Source organism: Callospermophilus lateralis, chromosome 2 (genome assembly GCF_048772815.1).
Source record: "Callospermophilus lateralis isolate mCalLat2 chromosome 2, mCalLat2.hap1, whole genome shotgun sequence".
Classification (NCBI taxonomy): Eukaryota; Metazoa; Chordata; class Mammalia; order Rodentia; family Sciuridae; genus Callospermophilus; species Callospermophilus lateralis.
Genome location: NC_135306.1, coordinates 13,807,941 through 13,833,340, shown reverse-complemented (window position 1 = coordinate 13,833,340; position 25,400 = coordinate 13,807,941). Strand labels below are relative to the sequence as shown.

General features: G+C 36.8%; 1 protein-coding gene and 1 pseudogene across 1 annotated transcript in view; one reads left to right on the top strand and one right to left on the bottom strand.

Moving 5' to 3' along the window:
- The window catches only part of Megf9 (multiple EGF like domains 9), a 95,804-nt gene that overhangs the window by 67,505 nt on the left and 2,899 nt on the right, over nucleotides 1-25,400 (bottom strand). The gene's annotated exons all lie outside the window — the stretch shown is intronic.
- On the top strand, nucleotides 17,136-21,994 carry LOC143390736 (splicing factor 3B subunit 4 pseudogene; annotated as a pseudogene).

The following is a 25,400-nucleotide window of genomic DNA, read 5'->3' as shown; positions in this document are numbered from 1 at the left end:
ACACTGCAAGCCATGAAGTATTTTGCTTTATCATCATGACTAAGCATTTGGGTAACACTTCACATGCAAAAAGAATAAACCTCTCTTCTAAGTGCACTGCTCACTCCTACTCTTCCACACATTAGTGGAACCCAGCCCACTCATATATACTTACACGCTTATGGGATCCTCAAAAGAAAACTGAGATGGTCAGAAGTTACAATACCAAGATAAAGAGTAGAAGACTTCTTTTTTATTTTTATTTTTATTTTTAATGAGAATTTGGAAGCACAAAGGTGTGGCTAGGAAAGAGAAAGAGAGAGAGAAAGGGACCAGAGATAAGATATAGTCCCCAAGGGCATGTTCCCAAGGACCTATTCCCTTCAACCACATCCTACCTCCCATAATTTCAACCATCTCCCAATGGTCATGCGAATTATGAATTCATCAATGGATTAATCAATTTATGAGGCTAGAGTGCACCTGATCTAAATCCTTTCCTAAAAGCTCCACCTCTGAATGTTGTTGCTTTGGGAACCAAGTCTTCAACACATGAGTCTTTGAGGGACATGCCACTCCTGAAGTAAGAACCCTGATAAAGTAGGTGGTATTAGCTAAAATACCTAAAGGAAACAGACTAAGTGAAGTTTGCCTATTAGCATTTGCCTATTCTTTCTTCTTTGGTTCTGATTTCATATATACCATTCACTACTTTCTGTATTACCACAGTCTTGGTGGCATTGTAAAATGGTGCAATACCATAGAAGATAGTATGATAGTTCCTCAAAAAATTAAGAGAACTACCATATGATCCAATAATTCCACTTCTAGGTATTATCCAAAAGAACTGAGAGCAGAGTCTCAAAAAGATATTTGCACAACCATGTTCATAGCAGCACTACTCAAGATAATCCAAAGGGTAGAGCAATCCAAATATCCATTGATGAATGAATGGATTTTAAAAATGAATCTCTCTCTCTCTCTCTCTCTCTCACACACACACACACACACACACACACACACACACACACACAAGAATATTTATTCAGCCTTAGAAAAGAAGGAAATCAATCAGGTGCAGTGGCACAAACCTGTAATCCCAGCTACTCGGGAAGCTAACGCAAGAGGATTTCAAGTTTGAGGACAGCCTCATTCCCAATAAAAAGGGTTGGGAATAATTCTCAGTGGTAGAGTGTCCCTGGGTTCAATTCTCAATCCCAGGATAAAAACAGAAGCAAAGGAAGTCTTGTCCCATGCTCCAACATGGATAAAACTTGAGGTCATTATATTCAGTGAAAAAAGACAGTATATGATTCTACTTACATGAGTTATCAAGAATAGTCAGATTCATAGAAACAGAAATTAGAATGGTGGTTACGAAGAGTCTAGAGGAGAGGGAGAAGGGGTCATTTCACAGGTGTAGAGTTTCAAATTTGCGGGATGTAAAAGTTCTAGAGATCTGTTTCACACTACTGAATTGTACATTTAAAAATGGTAAATATTGGCTGGGTGCAGTGGTGCACACCTGTAATCCCAGTGGCTCGGGAGGCTGAGGCAGGAAGATGGCAAGTTCAAAGCTAGCCTCAGCAATGTCGAGGTGCTAAGCAACTCAGTGAGACCCTGTCTCTGTATAAAATACAAAAGAGACCTGGGGATGTGGCTCCGTGGTTGAGTGTCTCAGAGTTCTATCCCATGTATCGCCCGCTCCAAAAGGTTAAAATTTGTAATTTTTAAATCACAGTTTTAAGGGAGGGACTATCATTATACAGTAAGTATGTATGTAATTCTAAACTTACCAAAGAAGCTAGCTAGGGAATCTTAAGTGCTGGAACTTAAGGATCTGATTATGTGCTCTACCACTACTTTCTTTTTATAGGTAATTGAAAGTTATAAGTGGTACACTAATTTCCCTAATAAACTTTGAAGCCAGGCAGACTAGAATCCAAACAATGGTTCTAATATTTAACTGTAAGCCTCAGTTTTCTGACCTGTACAAATGTGGAAATTAAATGAACAATGCAGTATGGGGCCTGGCACACAGTTCCCCTTCCGTTTCAGCTCTAATATGGCTCATCTAGCGTGTTAGAAGATTGTTAAATACTAAGGTAGGAAAGAAAACAGGAAAGGGAGATGAGCCAGTGGACAGGACTATATGCGTGTTGTGGGAGTATGTACAATGCCATTTTACATAGTACGTACAAAGGAGGCATGCGGTAAGCAACATTCTGTTAGATAATTAAATGAATGAACGTAAACAGAAGAAGAGAGGGAGAATAAGATCAAGAACATGAAAACAGAGCACCTTAATACCTCAAGAAGGTTGCAAGAGAAGTGAGTCTTGGCAAAGCATCTGATGCTTTTGACAAATCTGTATTGTACCAGAAATACTACAGATACAACAAATAAGGAAGCAGACATGGTTCATGCCTTCATACAACTTATAGAGAAATAAGTACAAAGCAGCGATATAGTATGATACTAAACAGAAAATATGCTCACAGTGTTAAAGGAAAATATAGTACATGTGTTTGCACATGAAGAAATACATAATCTAGATTTTTCAGAGGAAGGAACATATAACTTGGGACATAAAGAATGAGGGGAGGGGCTGGGTTTGTGGCTCAGCAGTAGAGTACTTGCCTAGCATGTGCAGGGCCTTGGGTTCGATCCTCAGCACCACATAAAAATAAATAAAGGTATTGTGTCCAACTACAACTAAAAATAAATAAATAAATAAATAAATAAATAAATAAATAAAAGAATAAGGAGGTATAACCAAGCTAAGAGTACAGGGGGGAAATATCCCAAAGGCAAGGGAACAGCATGTGTAATAATATGGAGACAGAGCATAGTACCCTAGAGAACTGGGAAAAGTTCACTGTGGCTCAAGCATAAAACAGGAAGCAGGAGTGATAACACATGAGAACTTTCCTAAGAGCAAATGAGTAGCCATGGAAGAATTTTATACAAGAGAGAATGATATGATCAGTTCTACATTTTAGAAACATAATTCTGGGGGCAGTGTGAAAACAGACTGAGAAAGAATAAGGCAAAGAGACATTTTAGCAGACAGCTAAAATAATCCAGTTGATAGATGAAGACAGCCAGAGAAAAAAATGCCAAGAATATGTGCATGCTATTATGGCCACAGGAAATTCATCATTACCTGCACAGGATGGTATGTTCATGTCCTAATTTTTCTACACTGTAGTTTTTAAAAAATCAAATGTGCCAATAAATTTCCTACGCAGAAGGTAGGAAATTGCATAAAATCAAAGACCCTAACAAAACAGATCCATAAAATGTTACCAGGATTGTGCAATAATCACCTAAAGTCATTATGCCCTTCCTAAGATAGCACCTTTCCTTGATTGTGTGAATATCTGAAAACAATTTTCATCTTTTCTCTTTCCAAAACAATTTTTCTACCCATTTTAACAACTTCTAAGATCTTAAGATTCATGCCCGGCTATGTAAGAGGCAAGTACTGCTTTTCAGCTGAATAAACAAAGACAGACAATGAGGGTAATGTGGCAAATGGGTCTTCCCACTCAGATATTTTCCAAAGTAGGAGTTCATGCTGGGCTCCCTCAGTTGGAAAGCCTAGGGGGGATGAACATTCCAGATATATAAGTGAACTAATATAAAAGTCATACTTCATCAGCACTATCATTTCCGCTAATTGTTAAGTGAACAGTATACAAAACTTTGGGGAAATTATGAGGTTCAGGGGTTTGAAAATTGAAGAAACTGTATAAAGAAGGTAGATATACTGGGTGGGGTATTTTGTTGGAAATCCAGACCTGATATACTAGAACAATTTTACTCACCCACAGAGTCAGGAAAGCAATAAACTTTCATCAGTTATCTCAAGAGTCACTGTATATATATATATATTAAAATATGTGTGGCTGCAATCAAAGATTAAACCACTCAAAATGAAAACGATTTGGGGCTGCAGATGTGGCTCAAGTGGTAGCAGGCTCGCCTGGCATCCGGGTTCGATCCTCAGCACCACATACAAATAAATATTGTGTCCGCCGAAAAACTAAAAAATAAATATTAAAATTCTCTCTCTCTCTCAAAAAAAATGGGAACTAAATCAATTTCTTTAAAAAAATGAAAATGATTTGTATTTTAGGATATACTTTGAAAGACTAATGTTTTGTAGCAACCAAATATCAGATGTTTGGCTTGGGTGATGCAATGTTTGAGGCAGCTTCTCTATCCTTTTTTCTTATTCAAAATGAACAGTACATTCCTAACCAGGTCTGTTCAGACACCCAGGGTGCTAGTGAATGGTAGTACAGACTCTTCAGTGACCAAGCAACCAATACCCTGGAATCTGAAAAGAACTTTATATAATGAAAAGTTCCCCCATCAATAGACCATTTGCCTGAGTTGTTTTCATAGTTGCAACTGACCTCTGCTGGAGACCAAAATTTCCTCTGTATTAGTCCTAAAGTCACTCTATTAGCTAAAATTAAGGTAGTGGAGGAAGAAGAACATACTTTAAATTCATAACAAAAGATAGAAGGAATTGGATGATCAAAGAATAAAAATAATGTGGACTATAAACATTTAAAAAAGAAATATAAATAGTTAAGTTTCTTGCATTTGATAAATATTTATAAAATAAACGTGGTTCAATGAAAAGTCTCTTCGCAAGTGGTTTGCAGCTTATATGACCATCGACAAATCATTTCTTTGAGTCACAGTTTTTCCACATGTAAAAACTATATAATAATCTGTGCCCTATTCTATAATAACAATTCATCCTCAGTTTTCATCCCCATCTGGGCCATACTATGAATTTAGCAATGTCAGAAACAACAACAACCAAAACAAACAACAACAACAACAAAACCCACCATTTTTCATTACTTCTCCCAAAACATAATCAATAAAGCATCTAGATTTAGCTTTAGCAAAGTAAATAGATAAGAGTATAGATTAAGGCAGGATTATCCATGAGAGGTCCAAGAGTATAGATAAGCCAGGATTGTCCATGAGAGGTCAAGTTGGATAATAGATAGGAGAAAGGTGATTGGTTTGCTCTGTTATATTAATATTTATGTATGCTCAAAACTTTCCATAACAAAAAGTTTGTAAAATAAGCATGGTGGCACACCACTGTAATACCAACTATTCAGAAGGCTAAGATGGGAGGATCACAAGTTTGAGAAATCAGCCTCAGCAACTTAGCCAGATCTTATCTCAAAATAAAATTTTTAAAAAGGGCTAGATGTAGCTCAGGTAGAGTACTTTCCTAGCATGTACAAGGCCCTGAGGTCAACCACTGCATAGCCAAAAAGAAGAAAAAGTTTTAATTGTCTTTAAATGCATATTTCCTTGGATTTTTGTTTATGATAGCAACGACACTGAACCCCTGAACAAGAAATCAGACTTCAAATATGCACACATGGCAAGAGCTCTTCACCAAGATTAATTTGAATAAGGTAGGATAGATTAAGTGCATTTTACCAAAATTTCCTCAATATTTAGAAAGTAGATGAGCTGCTATTTCAGGGATGATTCTGAAAACTAGTATTTATTGAATTCTTTTCCTGTATTCTCACTGTTTTAAGTGCTTTACCAACATAGTCTCATATAGTAATCAGTGCTCCAGGAACTGGGTTAACAGAGACTTAAGTGATAAAGCTGGCATTAGAATCTGGTCAATGTGACTTCAGAGCCTGTACCTTTAACCATGAAACTGTTTGGGGCAGTTTTGGAAAGAATTAAGAGAATAAAACTATTTCAGGCTCAAAAGTATATATGTACTGCCTTGTCATGGGCAGCAGTGTAATATTCTGGTGTGGTATGGGGGAGTGGGGAAAATTTAAATTAGGTTGATGGATTGAATATTAAATTGTAGCTATGTTCCATTCATTATTACATGACATTGACTAAGTTAAATAACTTAGTGGCTGGGAAATGAAAATGTTAGAGAAACTAATACATAGTATCCTAGGCCACTGTATTTGTGCATGAGTGTCTCCCAGACTGAGAATGCATAGGTCCACCACACTCTCCTCAGCTCCTGGCACAGTGCCTGGCACACAGGTGCTTGCGTTTGTTCAACATAACACCAGATCCATTAAGAGGTCCAGCACCAATTGCAAGTTTTGTCAAGACTCTAATTTTAGTCTTCTAAGACAACAAGCAAAATAGGCTTCAAATGTTTACTTAATAAGAGAGGATAGAAAACTAATTCATATCCCCCTCTATTATTACGCCATCTACCATGTAAACCCTTTAATCCAAATTAATGCTAGAAAAGATTTAAAGAGACAGTCATTGGTCTCTAATTATCTTTCCTAGGGACCAATTATACTTCTACAAGTACACCAGTTTTCAGACTTACCTTTGCAAAACACAAATCTTACCATGTCACTTCCTGGCTTGTATTATACTTCTTCATGGCTTTTGGAATAAATTTCTGTGTATGATATGGAAAGCACTTCATGATTTGATATTGCCAACTATTCCAGCCTCAAATCTCACAATTCCCAGTCTCATGGTTACATTTCCTCTCCTCTCTTTATCAAGCTACTCAGAACTTTAGCTCTTTAAATGGTCCATACATGTGCTCTTCTACCTTTTGCACTTGCTCACATGCTATTCCCTTTTCCTACAGTGTCCTCCTCTACCACCACCTATTTGTTCTCAAAACTCAGATCAGAGAAAACTTCCTTCAGAAAGCCTACATTTAATTGTCTGGGTAAGGAGTTCCTTCTTTGCTCCTTTTAGTGTCCTGTACACACCACTATGATGAACCTTCCCATTCTGTAGTCTAATTTTTTGTACCTTCCACTGTGTTCTCTAGAACAGAAATCCTATCTTAATTGTCTAGGTGACAGTAGGTATACAGTGGTTGATTAACAAAGACCACCTTATTTTGTTTGTAAGATCACTGGGAAAGCTAAGTGCAAACTTATTAGCAAAAGCAAAGTTTTTTCCCTATTATGTAAATAAAAATGAATGCAGGGCTGGGGCACAGCTTAGTGGTAGAGAATTTGCCTAGCATGCACGAGGCCCTGCATTTGAACCCCTGCACCATAAAAACATAAAATAATTTTTTTAATATATTGTACTTGGGCACAATACCTTTATTTATTTATTTTTATGTGATGCTGAGGATCGAACCCAGGGCCTCATGAGCCACAACCCTGGCCCTAAAATAAAATATTAAATTAAATTTTTTAAAAATGCAAAGTCAAGGTGAACCATCTTATGGAAGCATAACTGAAAACCAATTTGAGCATGAGGAAAATTAAATAAATCAGGAGAAAAGAGGATCTGAAATTTTGTATGGTTAAGAAAAAAAGGAAGAAGAAGAAAGGAAAGAGGAAGATACCATTGCAGATTGGTCAAGCAACAGAGAAATAGAAAGTAATAGCATCCTAACATTTGTGGCTTTAGTTCTTGAAGAAACTTAATCACTGATTTTAAATGTGTATTTCTAAATGAATACTCTATTACATGAGATTAGAAACTAAGTGGCATGCAAAGCGAAATGCTAACTTTTAACAAACTCTTAAAAGGCCTGTTGTTAACAGGAAAGAAAAACAAGTCTAGGAATTTTTCAAAAGTATTATATACAAGTTAAAAACGATTAATACACAAAAGTTGACAATACAGACAATAGCAACTCAATACTATTATTTGCTATTGTCTATTTATGACCAAATTGTGTTTCGTCTTTTATACCCGCTAAAATGGCCCTACCGTTTGAATGCATACTATTTGTATAAGTTTACCCATCTGACTCGTAACAGATACTCTAGTCTTCTCCTCTGCAAACAACCCACTGTACAGACCAGTTAACAACAAATAAAAATGAAAGCAAAATTAAAATGGACAAAGTAGCATGTGAGGATATGCTTTGTTCTTTCAGGTAAAGTGCACACTCTCTATTACAAGTTCAAAGAATCAAGAGGAAACTGGAGAAGATAGTAAACAGGTCTAAAGAAAAACAGAAAAGAGAAGCAAAGGAGGAAAAGAGGGATTTAAAATAACAAGAGGAGCTAGAACAATAAAGTACCATTAAATTCAATCTATTTATAACATGCTAGAAAGTATCTCAAAAAATAAAATATATCTAAGTTTGAATCCCAGCTAACTGGCACTTCCCAGCTAGATGACTTATTGGGCAAACAATGTCTCCTCTTAGACTCAGGCTCCCTACTGGTAAGATGGAATAACACTTTCTATCATCAGAATTCAAAGAATTAGATGTAGTGAAGAATTAAAAGGATGGGAGTAATAAGGGTAAATAGGTATTCAAAATATAATCATAAAAAGAACATCTAACTTTGAGGGACTGGGGTAGTGGCTCAGTGGTAGAGCACTTGCCTAGCACATGCAAGGCACTGGGTTTGATCCTCAGCACCATATAAAAATAAATTAATAAAATAAAGGTATTGTGTCAAACTACAACTAAAGAAATTAAAAAAAAAAACAGCTAACATTTAGAAAGCCAACTTATGCCAAGAATTCTGAATACTTTTACACATGCTATTATTTAATCCTTAAAATAACTCTGTGAGGTAGTCATCATAATTATATCCATTTTACAAAGGAAGACACTAAGACATGACCCAAGGTCACACAGTAAGTGGTAAAGAAAAGAATTCAAATCTAGGAAGTCTTGCTCCAGAAATGACAGCTATCATTAATGACAATAATTCTTAAGTTTGGCTTGAACAAAAGCTTTCTTTCAGCTTGGTTTAATTCTGCTTTTGTTCATGCCAAAACACCAACCTCTAAAGTTATAAAACTTTGGTCTACAGTATCTCTCTACCAGTCCACTACCCTTATACAAATCATGTTACCATTAGGGGCCTCCACTTCTTCAAAGAGAGATGCTACTGTCCTGGGTTATTACACTTTTCAAAATATACATACAAGATAGTTTGCCCAATAGCTTTTATTTTTCCCCAGAAGAGATACAATCTCAGGACAAAGCTAGTTTTTAAAAAGAGAACAAAAGGGCTGGGGTTATGGCTCAGTGGTAGAGCACTTGCCTAGCACAGGTGAGGCCCTGGATTCAATCCTCAGCACCACATAAAAAATAATAAATAAAAAAATAAATAAAGGTTAAACTCTTTTAAAAGAGAGAGAGAGAGAGAGAGAACAAAAAAAGGTTCATGTTGAACAGGTATTCTACTTCAGGCCATTTTTGTTGCTATTGACTATGGTGGTAGATCTGGGAAAAAATTCCAAATTGCACTTTTCTGGTTATGCTTCTGAATAGAAGGAAGAGTTAGTCAAAGACAAATATGGCAGTTTCTATCCTCTTACTGTTTGTGATCTAAGTGAAAAATATGATATGATACTTCAAAATTGTCATTCTCATTCAAAGATCTGACAGTATCATTTCTAGAGGTAAATAATTTACTATTTAGGAGTACTCTCTTCAATAAATAGTCACTGAGGACCTATCACATACTAAGAATTAATCTAGCTGCTAAACACACAGTGAGAGAGAGGAAGAGAGGGAGAGGGAGAGACAGAGAGACTGACAAAGACAAATATCCCTGCCTTTATGGAACTTTCATTCTAGTGGTGAAAGGAAAAAAAGATTTATGCTTTAGTGCAATTCAACCATTTATTGAGTATTTATCACATGCTGAACACTATCTTAGATGGTGTGAAAAGAGTGCAAACAACAATACGACATAGACTATAAGCTATTTGAAAACATGAATACAGATGAGTCAATTACATAAACAAGTAATACCTAAAACAAAAGGTCTTTAAAAAGCAAGAATTAAAAGTGTTAATAATATTAGAATGTATAGGGTACAACAGTACTATGAGGCTACAGGGATAATGTTTTTTGAGGACAAATAAGTTTGTCAGGTGGCCAAGAAAAGGGGTGTGACAGGCATCTGTCATTCTTTTGGCAGCTTAGTATCATATTATAATTTCCTACTATCTCAGAATCCCTTCCTATTTAGCCTTGATTCCCCACCACAGAGATTCATAATTTTGGATTCTTATTTTCCTAGCTTACCTTGCAGCCAGGGCATGAGCAAGTGACTAGGGCTCTAAAATCAGATGCATGCAATTAAAAACTAATGATTCAAGGAATGAGCATAGGGCTCTCTCTCTAGTTGCTAAGGAGGAAATGGATGCAGTATGACAATTAGATGTAGTACCTGCTATTGCATCCAGTACACAGGGTTAGCAGCATCAATGGTGCAAACTATAGAACCTATGCTCCATGGTGTCAATTGCACATTCATGGATGCAATTAGTTATTACTTTAGCTCCATGGCTTGATTTGGTTCCCCTGGAGATTCTGGGGGAATTCCTCAGTATCTTATTAATAAACTCACTTTCTGATTAAATCAACAGTCACTGATTTCTGTTGGTTACAATTAAGATCCCTAGTGATAAGTTTTAAAAAAGCTCTGAATCTAGACAGAGCTGAATTTGAGTTGATTCTACATTTTACTAGCTATGAAACCTTGCTCAGTGTATAAAAACTCTCAAAAACCTCAATCCTGGCTTAGTAGCATGGGGACAGCAATACATATTTCTTCATAGCTTCTTTTAAGAATTAAATGAGGTCATGGTGATTTATTTAAATCTCTTTGAATCTGACAAAGAGTAAGAACATCACAGATGATTGCTTCACCACTACTAATGATGATGGTATATGGAGGAAAATGTAAGTAATTTGATTCTGCTAAAGATTAAAGCATAAGGAAAGGGTATCGGAAATAAGAACAGAAAAGGGTAAAGTTTTAAGTCATATTAAGAAACATGAATTTATTGGTTTGGATCACTTAACTGTGTTTAACAGGAGAATCAAATATAAATATTATCTTAAATTATTAACTGGAAGAATGGTGGGATTAAGTTTTATATTATATATGTATTCTCAACATATATAGTTTGACCTGACTACAGTATTTGTGCACTTGCAGGATGTAATAATATTATTATTGCTGAGTGCTGATGTAATACCTACTGAAACTTCTAATAAACAAAACCATCAAATTTTTGAATATTATCTGTAAACATGTTTTGCAACTGGATCAGATGGGGCTGGATCTATAGTTGAAATAATACTGGCTCCTCTGTCTGATCTGAGAGACAACTAACCTTTGCATGAGGAGGGAAATTTATAAAAGGGAGAAAAGGAATGCACGCTGAGGTGACAGGCAGAAGTATGGATCATATTTGCAAATCTGATATTCTTCAATAACTTTAATATAATCAAATGTCACTTGCTATTTTTTACAACATATTGTTTTACATCAACATTTTGATCTCCAGTCCATATTAAGTTAAAGATTAAAGGTTTTATTGTTGAGTCAAGATCAATACTACCATTCACAGTGTATGGTTATTACTTGTCAAATGCTAGTAAGCATTACACACTCTCGTTAGCAACAACCCTTCTAGGACTGAAGAGACAATCTCATAGTTACCGTTCAGTCCTGCATTAGATTTACTATGCTCCTCTGTTTTCCACCATCATCTTTCTTCACACCTATATCTGTCTTTGAGAAATATTCACCCCTACTCCACACCTATATCTGTCTTTGAGAAACATTCTTTGATCTAATTTTAATATTTATAGTAACTACTGAAAGCAAACCTGGATCACTGTGTTCAACTTGGATCCAATGCTGACAGAGAAAAAGTATGATCTTGTTGGGAGAGGGTAGAAAAGGTGGCAAAAACAGAACCCAAAATGTGTTCTGTAACCATTGAATACTTTATGTCATTTTCTGCTACTCCCATCTGCTTTGGCAATGCTTACTCCAAGGAAGAGAAGTATATAGACTTTTGAGTCAGACAGAGCTGATTTTGAATTCTAGATCTAACACTCAAGAACCCTAATAAGTAAGTATTATTATACTCATGTTACAGAGCTCAGTATTGAAGCCTAAGAAGATTATGTGACCTGCACTTGTATATGCAAGTTATATTTGGCATGCTTTAAAAAAATGCCAATGTGCTAACAACATAGAATTGAACAGTAATGTCTTTCTATTGGCCCAATCTTATTTTCACTCTAATAGACCATATGTGGCTAGGGCCTGATGCCTATAAAAGATCCCCAAAGAGTACAACTGCCAAACTGGACAATGGCTATTTCAGGAATTCCCTGGAGTTTTATCTTTGCATTTACTTTTTGAAAATAGCTTGCATGACGTCCAGTTCTGAGCAATTCCAATACTGTTTGTGTCTAGTAACAGCACAGGATAATTCTCACTTGATCTGGTCCACTCTAGAAGGAAAAGTAGTAGCCATTGCCTCAAATATATTGGTCCTACCCTGCACTTAGAACTACCTATTATAGAAGGTTGATCTGTAGCAAAGTGCAAGTATTCCCAATTATCAATGTGTTACCAGACTACAGACTGTGTCAAAGAATCTGGTAGATGTGTTAATCTAGAATTCATAGACCAAAATTTTCCCTGCTGTTTTCCAAACATTGTGAATAGGTAATAAAACAGCATTAATAATAATAAAGGCTATTAATTTATGTGCTGATTATTAAGCACTGCTAAATTGACTTACATGCATTAATTAATTTAATCCCTTCTCAGTAATACTACAGCTCACTATTGGTTTGATTTCAAAGTTCAAAACTCAGAGAATAGACATCATTGTGTAAGATACCAGTTTCTGAAGGACAGAGCCTTCTTTGACCTATTCTTTGGCATACTGTCCAGCATAGCACCTAGGCCTTTTGGCAATGTCTGAGCCAGGCAGACAGATACCTTGACTTCTCCCACCACAGTATTGAAAATACCAAATACCTGGCCTGGTTCCAGACTGTTTTAGGATTTCAGGGGCAATCTGAACCCAAGAAAAAGCATGCTTGTTCTGGAGCTGACACAAGAAAAATAAGTCACTGGTATGGTTCTGCCAAGAAGCACCAAGTCTCAAGTAAAGTATCATTTTATTATCCAAAATAGATTTATGTTCTGTTTGTTGACATGATAAATAATTTAAATGTGGTAGATTTTTTTCCTATGTTTTTTTTTAAATATTTTTTAGTTGTAGTTGAACACAATACCTTTATTTTATTTATTTATTTTTATGTGGTACTGAGGATCAAACCCAGAATTCTTGCACATGCCAGGCGAGCACTCCACCATTGAGCCACAACCCTAGCCCTTTTTTCCTATGGTGATCTGTCATGTATTTGACTTCAGAAGAGAGCTAAATCCAACTCATACCTTTGCTTTGTAACAAATAAGTGATCTCATTCATTGCTGTGAAAAATGGAGCAATATATGCAATTAAAAAAATATTGCTGGGCATGATGGCACACACCAGTGGCTCAGGAGGCTGAGGCAGGAGAATCGTATATTCAAAACCAGCAGCAGCAACTTAGTGAGGCTCTAAGCAGCTTAAGGAGACCCTATCTCTAAATAAATATAATAAAGGGATGGGGATATGATTCAGTGGTTAAGGGCCCCTGAATTCAATACTCACTACTAAAAACAAAAAATTAAACTCAGATAAAACTTTATGGTATAGTTTTTTTTCTATTAATATCAGGAGGTACCTATATCATGGTAATCTGAACATAGTAAACACTCAAAATTTTCTAATTCAAATTATAATAATAGCCCCAACAGCATTATTTTCAACTTTATTTGAAAAATATCCCATTTCAAAACATTAAAATGTGCTAAATCAATTTCAAAGCAATACAGTCATACAGAATATCTCAGTGGCAGAAAGGAGGATAAAATACTGATTTAAAAAGTATTCTGTAGTTAACACTAAAATGTTTCCTTTTATTACTTCTGGGTTCATTTTTTATATTTTTATTCTTTGTATTTTGTAAAATGAACACTTTTTTTCAATCACAAAAAACTATTAAGTAGAATCCATTCTAAAAAGATCAACCAACAATATTAAAGATTTACAAAGCACAATTTATTTCTGTTGTGATTTAATATGAGATAAAGATTACATTAATTTCTCAAGGTAGTATGGGAAGAAAAATAACATTAAAGAATCCCAAGTCTGGGGCTGAGACTATAGCTCAATAATAAAGTGCTTGCCTCACATGTGTGAGGCACTGGGTTCTATCCTCAGCACCACATAAAAATAAAGATACTTCATCTACAACTAAATAAACATTTTAAAAAATCCCAAATCTTTGAAAAATACCAGTATATAATAGGTTATAAAAATATGTTAACTTGGGCTGGGGATGTGGCTCAAGTGGTAGCATGCTCGCCTGGCATGCGTGCGGCCCGGGTTCGATTCTCAGCACCACATACAAACAAAGATGTTGTGTCCGCCGATAACTAAAAAATAAATATTAAAAAATTCTCTCTCTCTCTCTCTCCTCCTCTCTCACTCTCTCTTTAAAAAAAAAATATGTTAACTACAAAACAGTATTAAAATATATAGAAAAAAGCCACATGTAAATGCATGTGTGCAGGGACTGGGGATGTGGTTCAAGCGGTAGCGCCCTCCCCTGGCATGCGTACGGCGCAGGTTCGATCCTCAGCACCACATACAAAGAAAGATGTTGTGACCGCCAAAAACTAAAAAATAAATATTAAAAAAATTTTCTCTCTCTCTCTCTCCTCTCTCACTTTCTCTTTAGAAAAAAAAATGCATGTGTGCATTTCTTTGTTGCCTTTGATCAAAACTGTTTTGTTCACATTACATTATAAACTAATATAAACCATGTAATCTGGAAAGAATACCAGAAAACAGCTTGAATTCTATAAAGCCTTTGTGTTGAAGAAAAAGTAATTTATATGTTACTTCTCAAAAAAACCTTGGAAGACTGGATATAATGTTTCATTTTATAGTTAGGGAAACTAAGTCACAGGACCATTAAAATAATGTGCTCAGTAATTCACAAAATGAATGAAAAGAAAGACTGGAATTTAGTTATTCTGATTGCCATTCCACAGCTGGATCATTCAGTCCTGCTTTGTAGACAAGTTGAAGCAACAAACTAACTTAAAAATTAAAACCAGTTTAACAGGATAGGTTTGCAGGCAATACACCAACAATTCAATATAATAATACTCAAGAGCTAAATTGCTTTGTATGTTTGGAACACTGTATAACTATTCATTAACCCACACAACATCAATGGAAGGTGGGGTTATACTGTTAATGCTGTATATATAGAACTGTAGGATTATAACTAGCATAATGTCAAATAAGACATCTCCAGGAGAAAAAGCCCAATGCTTTCCTCTAACCAAGCCTCCACATACAAATAAAACAGAATAAGTACGTTGAAATGATAAACATGTCTTCTTTTCCCCCATTATGTCCAGTAACCCTTCCCATACTACAATTACATTCCTATAAATGACTGATAAGAGAATGAAGAGAACCTAAAAAGCTATTCATCCAATCCCTTCATACTGAACAACATCTAATATTTCCTAGGATATTTTTAAAGAAATTTCACCTTTAAAAACCATTTCCAAAATTAAGGGAACTAGGGAATATCATATTCTCCTTAGAGATAACAGTGCTACTTTTAATCTCTCCTTTTAGCTCACATACATCAAGTAAAATCACTAGATTTTTTTAAAAAATTAATAATAAAAATATAAGAAGATCCATGAAAATATGCTAATTTCTAGGAAGCATGCAAGACTGAATTGAGTTTCCAAAGTCAATTTATCTAACATTTACTAAATACAAATTATTTAACATTCCCCATCCATTGAAAACATTCCTACTCTTTATCATTTTTTCTATGACTAAGCAGAATACATTCCTTTTTGCAAATGAATAAATTTCCCCTTCCCTGGGAGCTTAACTCTCTCCCTGGCAAGGCACCATATAGAACAGCTGTGATATTACCAGTATAAAAGCAATCCCATCTGATCTAATTGCAAAACATTTGGATAGACCAAAACCAAATTTTGGGGGTCTCTGTCTCTAAGGAAAGAAACAAACATCTTAAATTCAAATTTTGCACAATTTAAATAAGATCTATATCAATAGGTTACTTAAATCAATTTTTTAAATTTTTTTTATTGTTGTTGTTATTGTTTAGTAACTGGGGCACTTAACCACTAACCCATATTCCCAGCCCTTTTTATTTTTTTATTTTGAGACAGGGCCTCGCTAAGTTGCTGAGGGCCTCACTAAATTGCCAATGCTTGCCTTGAACTTACACTCCCGCCTCAGCCTCAGGAGCCACTGGGATTACAGGCAAGCTCCACCATCCCCAGTTAAAAGCATGATTTAAATTCCCTATACAGAATAAAATGGAGATAGAACCAATTCCCTGTTTTTAGCCTCTACTGAAAATCTCAGTTAACCTTTTTTAACAGTACAGAATCTTAGATACATCATCCCTACCCTGTTTAAGATTTTTCAGACCTCAGGAACATTCTCCTTTCTTGGGTAGTGTCTTCAGCAGTCTCCTTTCATCAGAATCTCTGTGAGACTAAGCAATTATCTCTAATGTAGATCACACTTGTTGAGTCAATGACAGAAATTGTATTTAAATAGCTCTATGAAATATCATCTGGATTGATCTTACATAAGTAAGGCCTTGCCAAGCTTATCACAACTTTTTATTCTTTTTTCATTTTATTTATTTATGAACATGAAATTAAAATTGGACATATTCATTCAAAAAAAAACTTTAAAAACTTCAAAAAACACAAAGAAGGAAATTAAAATTACTCATAATTCCAATATTCAGCCTTAACAAGTTACTATTTCCATATATTTATCTCCTCCTGTATATTACTCCTTAACATTAACATAATGTGAGGTTTTTTGGGTTGGTTGGTTGGTTGTTTTGTGGTGTTGAGATTGAACCCAGGACCTTATGCAAGTGCACTACAACTAAATGAGCTACATCTCCCAGTCCTAATTTTTTAATCATAAAATTTTAGACTAAGAGAATTCCTATTTCAAAAATCTTCACAGGAGGGCTTGGGATGTAGCTCAAGGGGTAGCGCGCTTGCCTGGCATGCATGCGGCCCAGGTTCCATCCTCAGCACCACATTCAAAGATGTTGTGTCCGCCGAAAACTAAAAAAAAATAAACATTAAAAAAATTCTCTCTCTTTCTCTCTCTCTCACTCTCTTTAAAAAAAAAGATTAAAAAAATCTTCACAGAAAGAATAAATCCAATATACAAACAAAAATGGGAAAAGAGCTAATCAAAGCATGGGTGGGGATATGGGGGTGAGAGGTGAGGGGTAGGAAGTGAGATAGTCCAAAAATAGAACCACTTGGCTCCTCTAGTACCTACTGACTCTCACACACATCTGAAGAACCCTAAGTCACAAAATGAAACAGGTTAAAACCACCAATCTAGTCTCTCATTTTACAAATGAAATAACCTGACCAAGATCATAGGACTAGTAAAAGAACTAGTAAGAACCTAGAGATGCACATTTTACAAAAGCTCAGCTTTTTTAACTTAGCTATACTTTCTATGAGTCATCAGATATTCATTTGTCTATTGCTCTTTCTTTAAGAAAAATAGAAGACACAGAGTTATATAACAGAAAAATGAATGATTAATGAAATATTTGAGATCTCAAAGAGCTCCACTTGCTCTAAGTAGGCTCTTATACTATTACCATGAACTAAGGGGAAAAAAATGGAGAAAAGTTCATTTCTAAATTAAAAGGCCAATTACATTATTTTCCTGTATGTCTAATGTAATTTCATTCATTCAAACATGAAATATTTATTGAGAATTTTCTTGGGCCAGACTGTGAAGATATAAATGTGAACAAACAAACAGAAGTCCCTGTCCTCATGGATAATGTACGCCTGATAGGCTTGGGCAAACTACTTAAGCTTTCTAAATCTCAGAATCTGCCATCCATAAGATAAAGCCAATAATATTTTACTATTTTATTATTTAAAAGCTAAATGATATGATGCATGTAAAAAAATCCTAATAGGTAGTCATGAAGCCAGATTTAAAATTAGGTAGTATAGTTAGGTAAATCGGGTCTAATATCGAGTGAAATCTAAAATGGAGGCCAGGTTGAGAATGAATTCCGGAAAAGTTGAGCAAATCTCGGAATGTTAATGAAGTCCAGGAAACAGCCCCCAAAAGATTTGAAGATAGCCCATCCCAAAGAAATGTTAATGAACAGCAAACTTAAAGATGCTGACTCGGAAGTGCCCAGATTACTTCTTTGGCCCACTTGTGTCCCACCCCTCGGGCCTTCCCACCTACATTCCACCACTGAAAACTATAAAATGGAGAGAACTGCACTTCCACTGATTTCACCTCTTGGGTCCCCTTCTTCCTCCGGGAGAAGTCTTTTCTGCTGTCCTTTAATAAACTTCTAATTTCTACTCTGACCTTGCCTCGGCGTGCCTCTCTGGTGTTATTCTTCAACACTGGGGAAGCAAGGACTCCTCACTGGTCAGAGTAGAAATTAGGTCAACAGCAGAACAGTCAGGTATATAATAATACATGCTCAGTTAACTTTAGTTACCATCCCTGCCTAAGTGTTAAATATCTGATTGAAAGAAGCAAGGAATATTTCAATCTGAAGAAATGAAATTTAGATGCCCTCCCAATCAAGTTCTCTAGTTCACCTTGTCATCTCTCTCACCATTTACTTTCAATTACTACTGAGGTATTTCTATAACATTCAGCCCCATAAAGTGCCTAGGAAAGAGAACGTACACTAAGAAAGCCTCATCTCCAAATACCATTTTTCCATATTTAAATATGGGCAACTAAACCAGCCAAAGATTTACATTCAGCAAAATAAACTTTGGTGAGGATAAAAGTCAGAATAGAAAATATCAAGTGTGAAACCCACCAAAAATTTGTAAAGGTTTGGTTAATGTTGACTAATAAAAGTATCAACAGGAGACAGAAACCAAGTCCTTTTTGTTTTTCATTCATGTAATACACAGAAATCAATAAAATGTGGATGGCAAAGATTGAGGATTTTAAGAGCGCTTTGTAAACCACATTTAACTGCACACTTGTTAATTATTAGAAGCACTCTGTTCACTATTAACTTTAATTACATTTCTACAGGGAAAATTCTGTCATTCAAAATATCAAACATTTATTTCTCAACCAAATTAAACTTTTATATTGATATGCATCCCAAATCTACCTATAAACAAAATAGTTCATATTATTCATAATCATAAAGAAAATCTCTAATTTCTCAAAATACTTGATTTTATTTAAAGGTAGATAACTTTTGTTACAACAGTCTTTTCTTTGTTGCTCCTGAGGGTGGAGGAAAGCTGAGCAATAAAGACCCCAAAGCAAAAAGAAAATCTTTTCTCTGTTTTTTTTCCAAAAAGATAATCAAAACCATATCCTGAATATGTATAAACAAAAATATGTATAAACTGTATAAACAATGACATTTCCTTGTCAGGTGGGCTTAGTAATCTAAATTAAGTAAGCTAAAAACAAGTCAATAGGAAAAAAGTCAAAGTCACAGAGAAAGACAAGATTTATTCTGAGTGCAAAGTGTTCCACCCTGTGCACCCTGACACCAGGACATCTTCAAGGACTTTTCATTCATCTAGAAAGACCTCTTGGAAGAATTAGGCTTTGAGGAGGCATTGAAGGAGGACAAAGTGGCAAATTGTTGGAGAGGGTAATTTGGCTCCTGAAATAACATGAAAAGAATTGGTAAAGCTAAGACTGAGACAAAAAAAAAAAGAATAAGAAGACATATAGAAGAGTTTACATTGAAAAAATAAGCAAAGAGAATGGAAGGGGTTTTTTTTCCCTAAAGAAGAAAAATGGAAAAATATTTGACAATAATAATCTGTGGACCAGTGGCATTATTAGAGATTGTTTTTGACACAAATTAATCACATGTACTTAAATACATCTAAAAGCATACTTATTTTGAGGGAGCCTTTACAATGATTCAAATGCATATGGATCTAGACATAATCTTTATCCTTTTCATCATGATTTTTAAAAATCTCCTTTTAAAGTTACTAGTACAGGTATAGTTGTTTCTAGTGAAAAAGAAATAAACTGAAATATATATTTTTAAAAAACACTAACTGATCATAGAAGAAGTGCCTGTAATACAAAGTCAAAATTAGCAACAAAGATTTTTATATTATACCTAAAGAAAACAAACAAAAATCAAGATCAAGGCAAAAAGCATAGATTAAGTCTATTTATAAATAAAAGTTTCCTCTAGTGTTTTCTTTCAGCTAAATGAGATCTTACATTTCTATTATCTTCTGATCTATTAAGTGCCCTAGAGCAGAACTCTCTCTACCCATAATTTATCCATCAATAAAACAGCACTATGATACTTTTCTTACATTCTTTTTATAAGGGTGCCAGGGCATCTGGAAGTTAATGTATACATGTTTAAAAATGCAGAGATGAAAAGTAATGCACAGTTTAATTTTATGGGTCTTTAGTAAAATCAAGATAAAAAGACCTAGTCAGATTATTTCAATGTGTAAATTTTCAGCTAGCCAGGAGGCTTCCTAGAAACATCATTCAAAAGCTTTGAAATTAATATTCTAGAGTGTATGGTGTTCCAGAAACTAATGAAACTAAGGAATTTCTATAGAAACTAGGGACTTGAGCCAGGAGTAAGATATAGTAAATTTAAGAAGTCCCGAGACCGCGGGAGCTCTTTCGCCATGGCTGCGGGCCGATATCCGAACGGAACCAGGATGCCACTGTGTACGTGGGGGGCCTAGATGAGAAGGTTAGTGAACCACTGCTCTGGGAACTCTTTCTCCAGGCAGGGCCAGTGGTCAACACCCACATGCCAAAGGATAGAGTCACTGGCCAGCACCAAGGTTATGGCTTTGTTGAATTCTTGAGTGAGGAAGATGCTGACTATGCCATTAAGATCATGAACATGATCAAACTCTATGGAAAGCCAATACGTGTAAACAAGGCATCTGCTCACAACAAAAACCTGGATGTAGGGGCCAACATTTTCATTGGGAACCTGGACCCAGAGATTGATGAGAAGCTGCTCTATGATACTTTTAGCGCCTTTGGGGTCATCTTACAAACACCTAAAATTATGCGGGACCCTGATACAGGCAATTCCAAAGGTTATGCCTTTATTAATTTTGCTTCGTTTGATGCTTCGGATGCAGCAATTGAGGCCATGAATGGGCAGTACCTCTGTAACCGCCCTATCACTGTATCTTATGCATTCAAGAAGGACTCTAAGGGCGAGCGTCATGGCTCAGCAGCTGAACGACTTCTAGCAGCCCAGAACCCTCTCTCCCAGGCTGACCGTCCTCATCAGCTGTTTGCAGATGCACCCCCTCCACCTTCCGCCTCCAACCCTGTGGTGTCATCACTGGGATCTGGGCTTCCTCCACCAGGCATGCCTCCTCCTGGCTCCTTCCCACCTCCAGTGCCGCCTCCTGGAGCCCTCCCACCTGGGATACCTCCTGCCATGCCCCCACCACCTATGCCGCCTGGGGCTGGAGGACATGGCCCTCCATCAGCAGGAACCCCAGGGGCTGGACATCCTGGTCATGGACATTCTCATCCTCACCCGTTCCCACCAGGTGGGATGCCCCATCCAGGAATGTCTCAGATGCAGCTGGCCCACCATGGCCCTCATGGCTTAGGACACCCACATGCTGGACCTCCAGGCTCTGGGGGGCAGCCACCACCTCGACCACCTCCTGGAATGCCTCATCCTGGACCTCCTCCGATGGGCATGCCCCCCCGAGGACCTCTGTTTGGCTCTCCCATGGGTCACCCAGGTCCTATGCCTCCACATGGTATGCATGGGCCTCCTCCACTGATGCCACCTCATGGATACACTGGTCCTCCACGACCCCCACCCTGTGGCTACCAACGGGGGCCCCTCCCCCCACCCAGACCCACGCCCCGGCCTCCAGTTCCCCCTCGTGGCCCACTTCGAGGCCCTCTCCCTCAGTAAATTCTCATTCTTCTTCCTTCTGCTCTGTCCTTCCGATATCTTTTCAATTCCTTGGACCAATCAGAGTTGCTATAGCTCCTTGGGGCTAGGGCGCAAATCCCTCTCAGTCCCCCACCAATGCAATTTTTTTTAAAGGAGGTTTTTCTTTTTTCTTTTTTACGTTGGTCCAGTGTTTTGCAAATGCCCAGAGAAAATAAAACTTTGATCCTTGTTTAAAAAAAAAAAAAAAAAAAATAAGAAGTCCCTGGGCCTACCCCTAAAAAAGAATTCAGACAAATTTATCCTTCATAGACCAGAATAAGAAAAATTTAATACTAAGTCATAAAACATTATAAAACAGAAAATTGTAGATTAATGAACAGTGCACAAAGGAGTAAATGCCAAAGAACACTGGTCTCTCTGGGCCTCAGTTACCCTTAAAACTATAAAATAAGGATGGGGTTGAGGAGATAGCTCAGTGGTAGGGTATGTGTTTAGCATGTACAAGTCCCTGGATTCCATTCCCAGCACCAAAAAATAAACAATGAAAATTAGTATGATGATAGCACCTAATTCAGTACCTAACTGCTCTGAGGATTAAGTGAATTGATACATTAAGACACTTAGAACAGTGCAGGAACATAGTAAGTGCGTTTGCAATTACTACTACAGTGGTCCTCATCCCTCAAACCTGATGCTAAGTATCAGAAGCTCCAAAACCAAAAATTTGGCATCAAAACCTCACCTAATCAGATGCAAGGCTACTTTTAGTCTTTATGTACCAATTCAGTGTGCATTTTGCTGCAGATATCTTAATGTGTTTGATTACTGAAGGCTATCCCAGCTTCACTGGTACGTATTTTCAGACTTTTCCTAAAATCTCAAAATTCTCAATTATATTCAGCTCCAAAGGTTCTGGATAAAGAATTGTGAGCCTAAGCTGGGCATGGTGGTGCATGCCTGCAAATCCAGTGGCTCAGGAGGCTGAGGCAGGAGGATCTGAGTTCAAAGCCAGCCTCAGCAAAAGCAAGGTGCTAAGCAACTTGAGAGACCCTGTCTCTCAAAAAAATACAAAAGAGACCTGGGGATGTGGCTCAGTGGTCCAGTGGCCCTGAGTGGAGGAGGGGGGGGGGGATTGTTAGCCTATATTATCTTGGGAACCTACACAGTTTCTATTTCCTTAAAACAAATGGTATCTTCTTAAATAGCTGAAGTAATAAAACCCTGAGCTATTAGTAGAAAATGTTAAGATAAAGAGAGCATTTCCCAGCATAGTGAGGAGGGCCCTAGATTCCCAGAATGTTCCTTTCAAATAGAATACATTTGTAAAATTTCATTTACATGCATAATAGTTAGGGGTTTTCAAACTCTAAATTCTAGGGCTTGCTTAAACAAAGTCTACTCTCATAACTTGGCTGACAAACAATTCAGGTTCTTTAGGGGCATCAATGTGCCTGCCTTGAATCATACGTATCAAATTATCACAGAATTTCAGAGTTGAAAAAGACCCTTGAGAACTAATTTAAACTGTTGTCTCTTTCCTTCCAAATTGTTTTATCATCCATAAATTTACTTTGTCATGTGAGGTAAGAATAATCTGCCCTAACTTGTCCTTAGAGTCTGTCTATAGGAACACCCTGCAGGTAATGTGAACAAACTGGGTGGAGTACACTGGCAAACTTAGGATCTAAAAGGATGACTCGAACCTAACACAATCAATCTTTATAAGTTTGGCAAATGTCTCAGGTTATATTTTATGGAATGACATGACTCATCCAGCACATTTTTTTTAAATAAAAGCTTTTGCTATCTCATTGGACTCTGAGCAAACAACATAATGTGGCGCCAAAAAAGCTACTATGATTAGGAACTAACCACATCACCATCAGTATCATATCCAGAAAAATAAAGTAACTAACTGCCCTCTCTACTATGAACTGGCTGGAGCACATCTGGAATATTAAATGAATCTCCGTTCCACATTTTGGAAGAGTCACAGAAAGACAAAAAAATCACAATCAAGGTGACTGCAACAGTAAAAGAATATGAAAACACTCACATAAAGACCAGTTGAAGGAGTTGAAGTTATTTAGTCCAGACTCAGAGGGAATACAATCACTATTCCCAAATCCTTGAAGAAGGGCCATGCATGGTGGGATTCTGCACCACAGGGCAGAATCCCACCAGTCAGTGTTAACTACAGGGAGAAATATTTCAACTAAATCTACATAAGTATTTCTTAAAATACCCAGGGCCATGTTAGAAAATAATGGCTTCTAAGGTTCTATCCAGCCCTAAAGATCCATTATTCAAAAAACAAACATTTGCCATTATCTCATTACTCTTGTTATTACTACTCTCTAGTATCACGGTATCTCCCTTCACTCTCTTAAAATGTCCTGTCCATCCAACCCATCAGCCCTATGTTCTGCCAGGTTTCTGGGGGAAGAGTTCCTACTTGTGGTGCAAGTAGTTTCAGTTTGTAGATAAGGGTCCCTGTAAACAAAAAGGGCCCTAAGTGAGGAGTAGGCAAGAGCTCTCAGAAAAATCTCCATGACGGAAATTTTTATTAATTCAAAAAGCACCTATAAGACTAGCCAACCAAATAGTAATGGCACTCAGTTCTTATAGGAATATTAAAATTAAAAAAAAAAAAGCCCTATACAACCATGCACAGCTTCCGCAGTCTGGCCGGGCTCAAATCACCGAGCCGCCACAAAAGCACTTGTATGTTCAAACAGGAAACTTTATTGCCCGAACTCCACCAGCACTCCTCACACACTCCCAGGAACTCTCTCAGCTCTCCACCCAGCTCTGCCCCAACTCTCTCGGACCCTCCAGAACTCCAGGGAACTCCAAAGTAGCAGGCCCCCAGGCAGCAAGAGCCACCCTATTGCCAGACAGTAAAGGTCTATATACAATTGAATACACAGCTTAACATAACCATCATCATCTCAATGGCTTGCTGGCTTCACCTCTCAACCACTCCCTTCTGGCAACATGCCATGCGTCATCCCGACCCCACTCGGCTGTGGCCCTCAACATACAGCCACAGAAATGAGAAATTTTGCTCCATTTGCCTACTACATGTCAAAATGCAGTCCAATGTAAAATTAATTAATTAATTAAAACAAAAACAAAAAAACCCTGTACAATCATCTTCCCAAATGCCAGGGAATCTAACTTTGCAAGTCAAACCAGCTCTCTCAAATTCAAATACAAATTTCCTCTGTTAAAGGGATATGTTTACTATTTGAAGCACACTAGAATCTATGCTTCTCCATGTTTTTTAAAGCAAAGTCCAGAAGCACTCTTAGTGTCTATAGATTGGTTAAATAAATTATAATACATTCTTACAGTGAAAAGCACAACTATTAAAAAGAATAAAGTAGGGCTGGAGGTGTAGTTTAGTAATAGAGCACTTGCCTATGCATGAGGCATTGTGTTCATTCCTCAGCACAGAAAATAATAATAGTGTTAATAATAATTACCATAATCATAATGTAGACCCTAGGTACTGGCATGAAGAAAAACAGTCCATGATGCATAATTAAGTAAA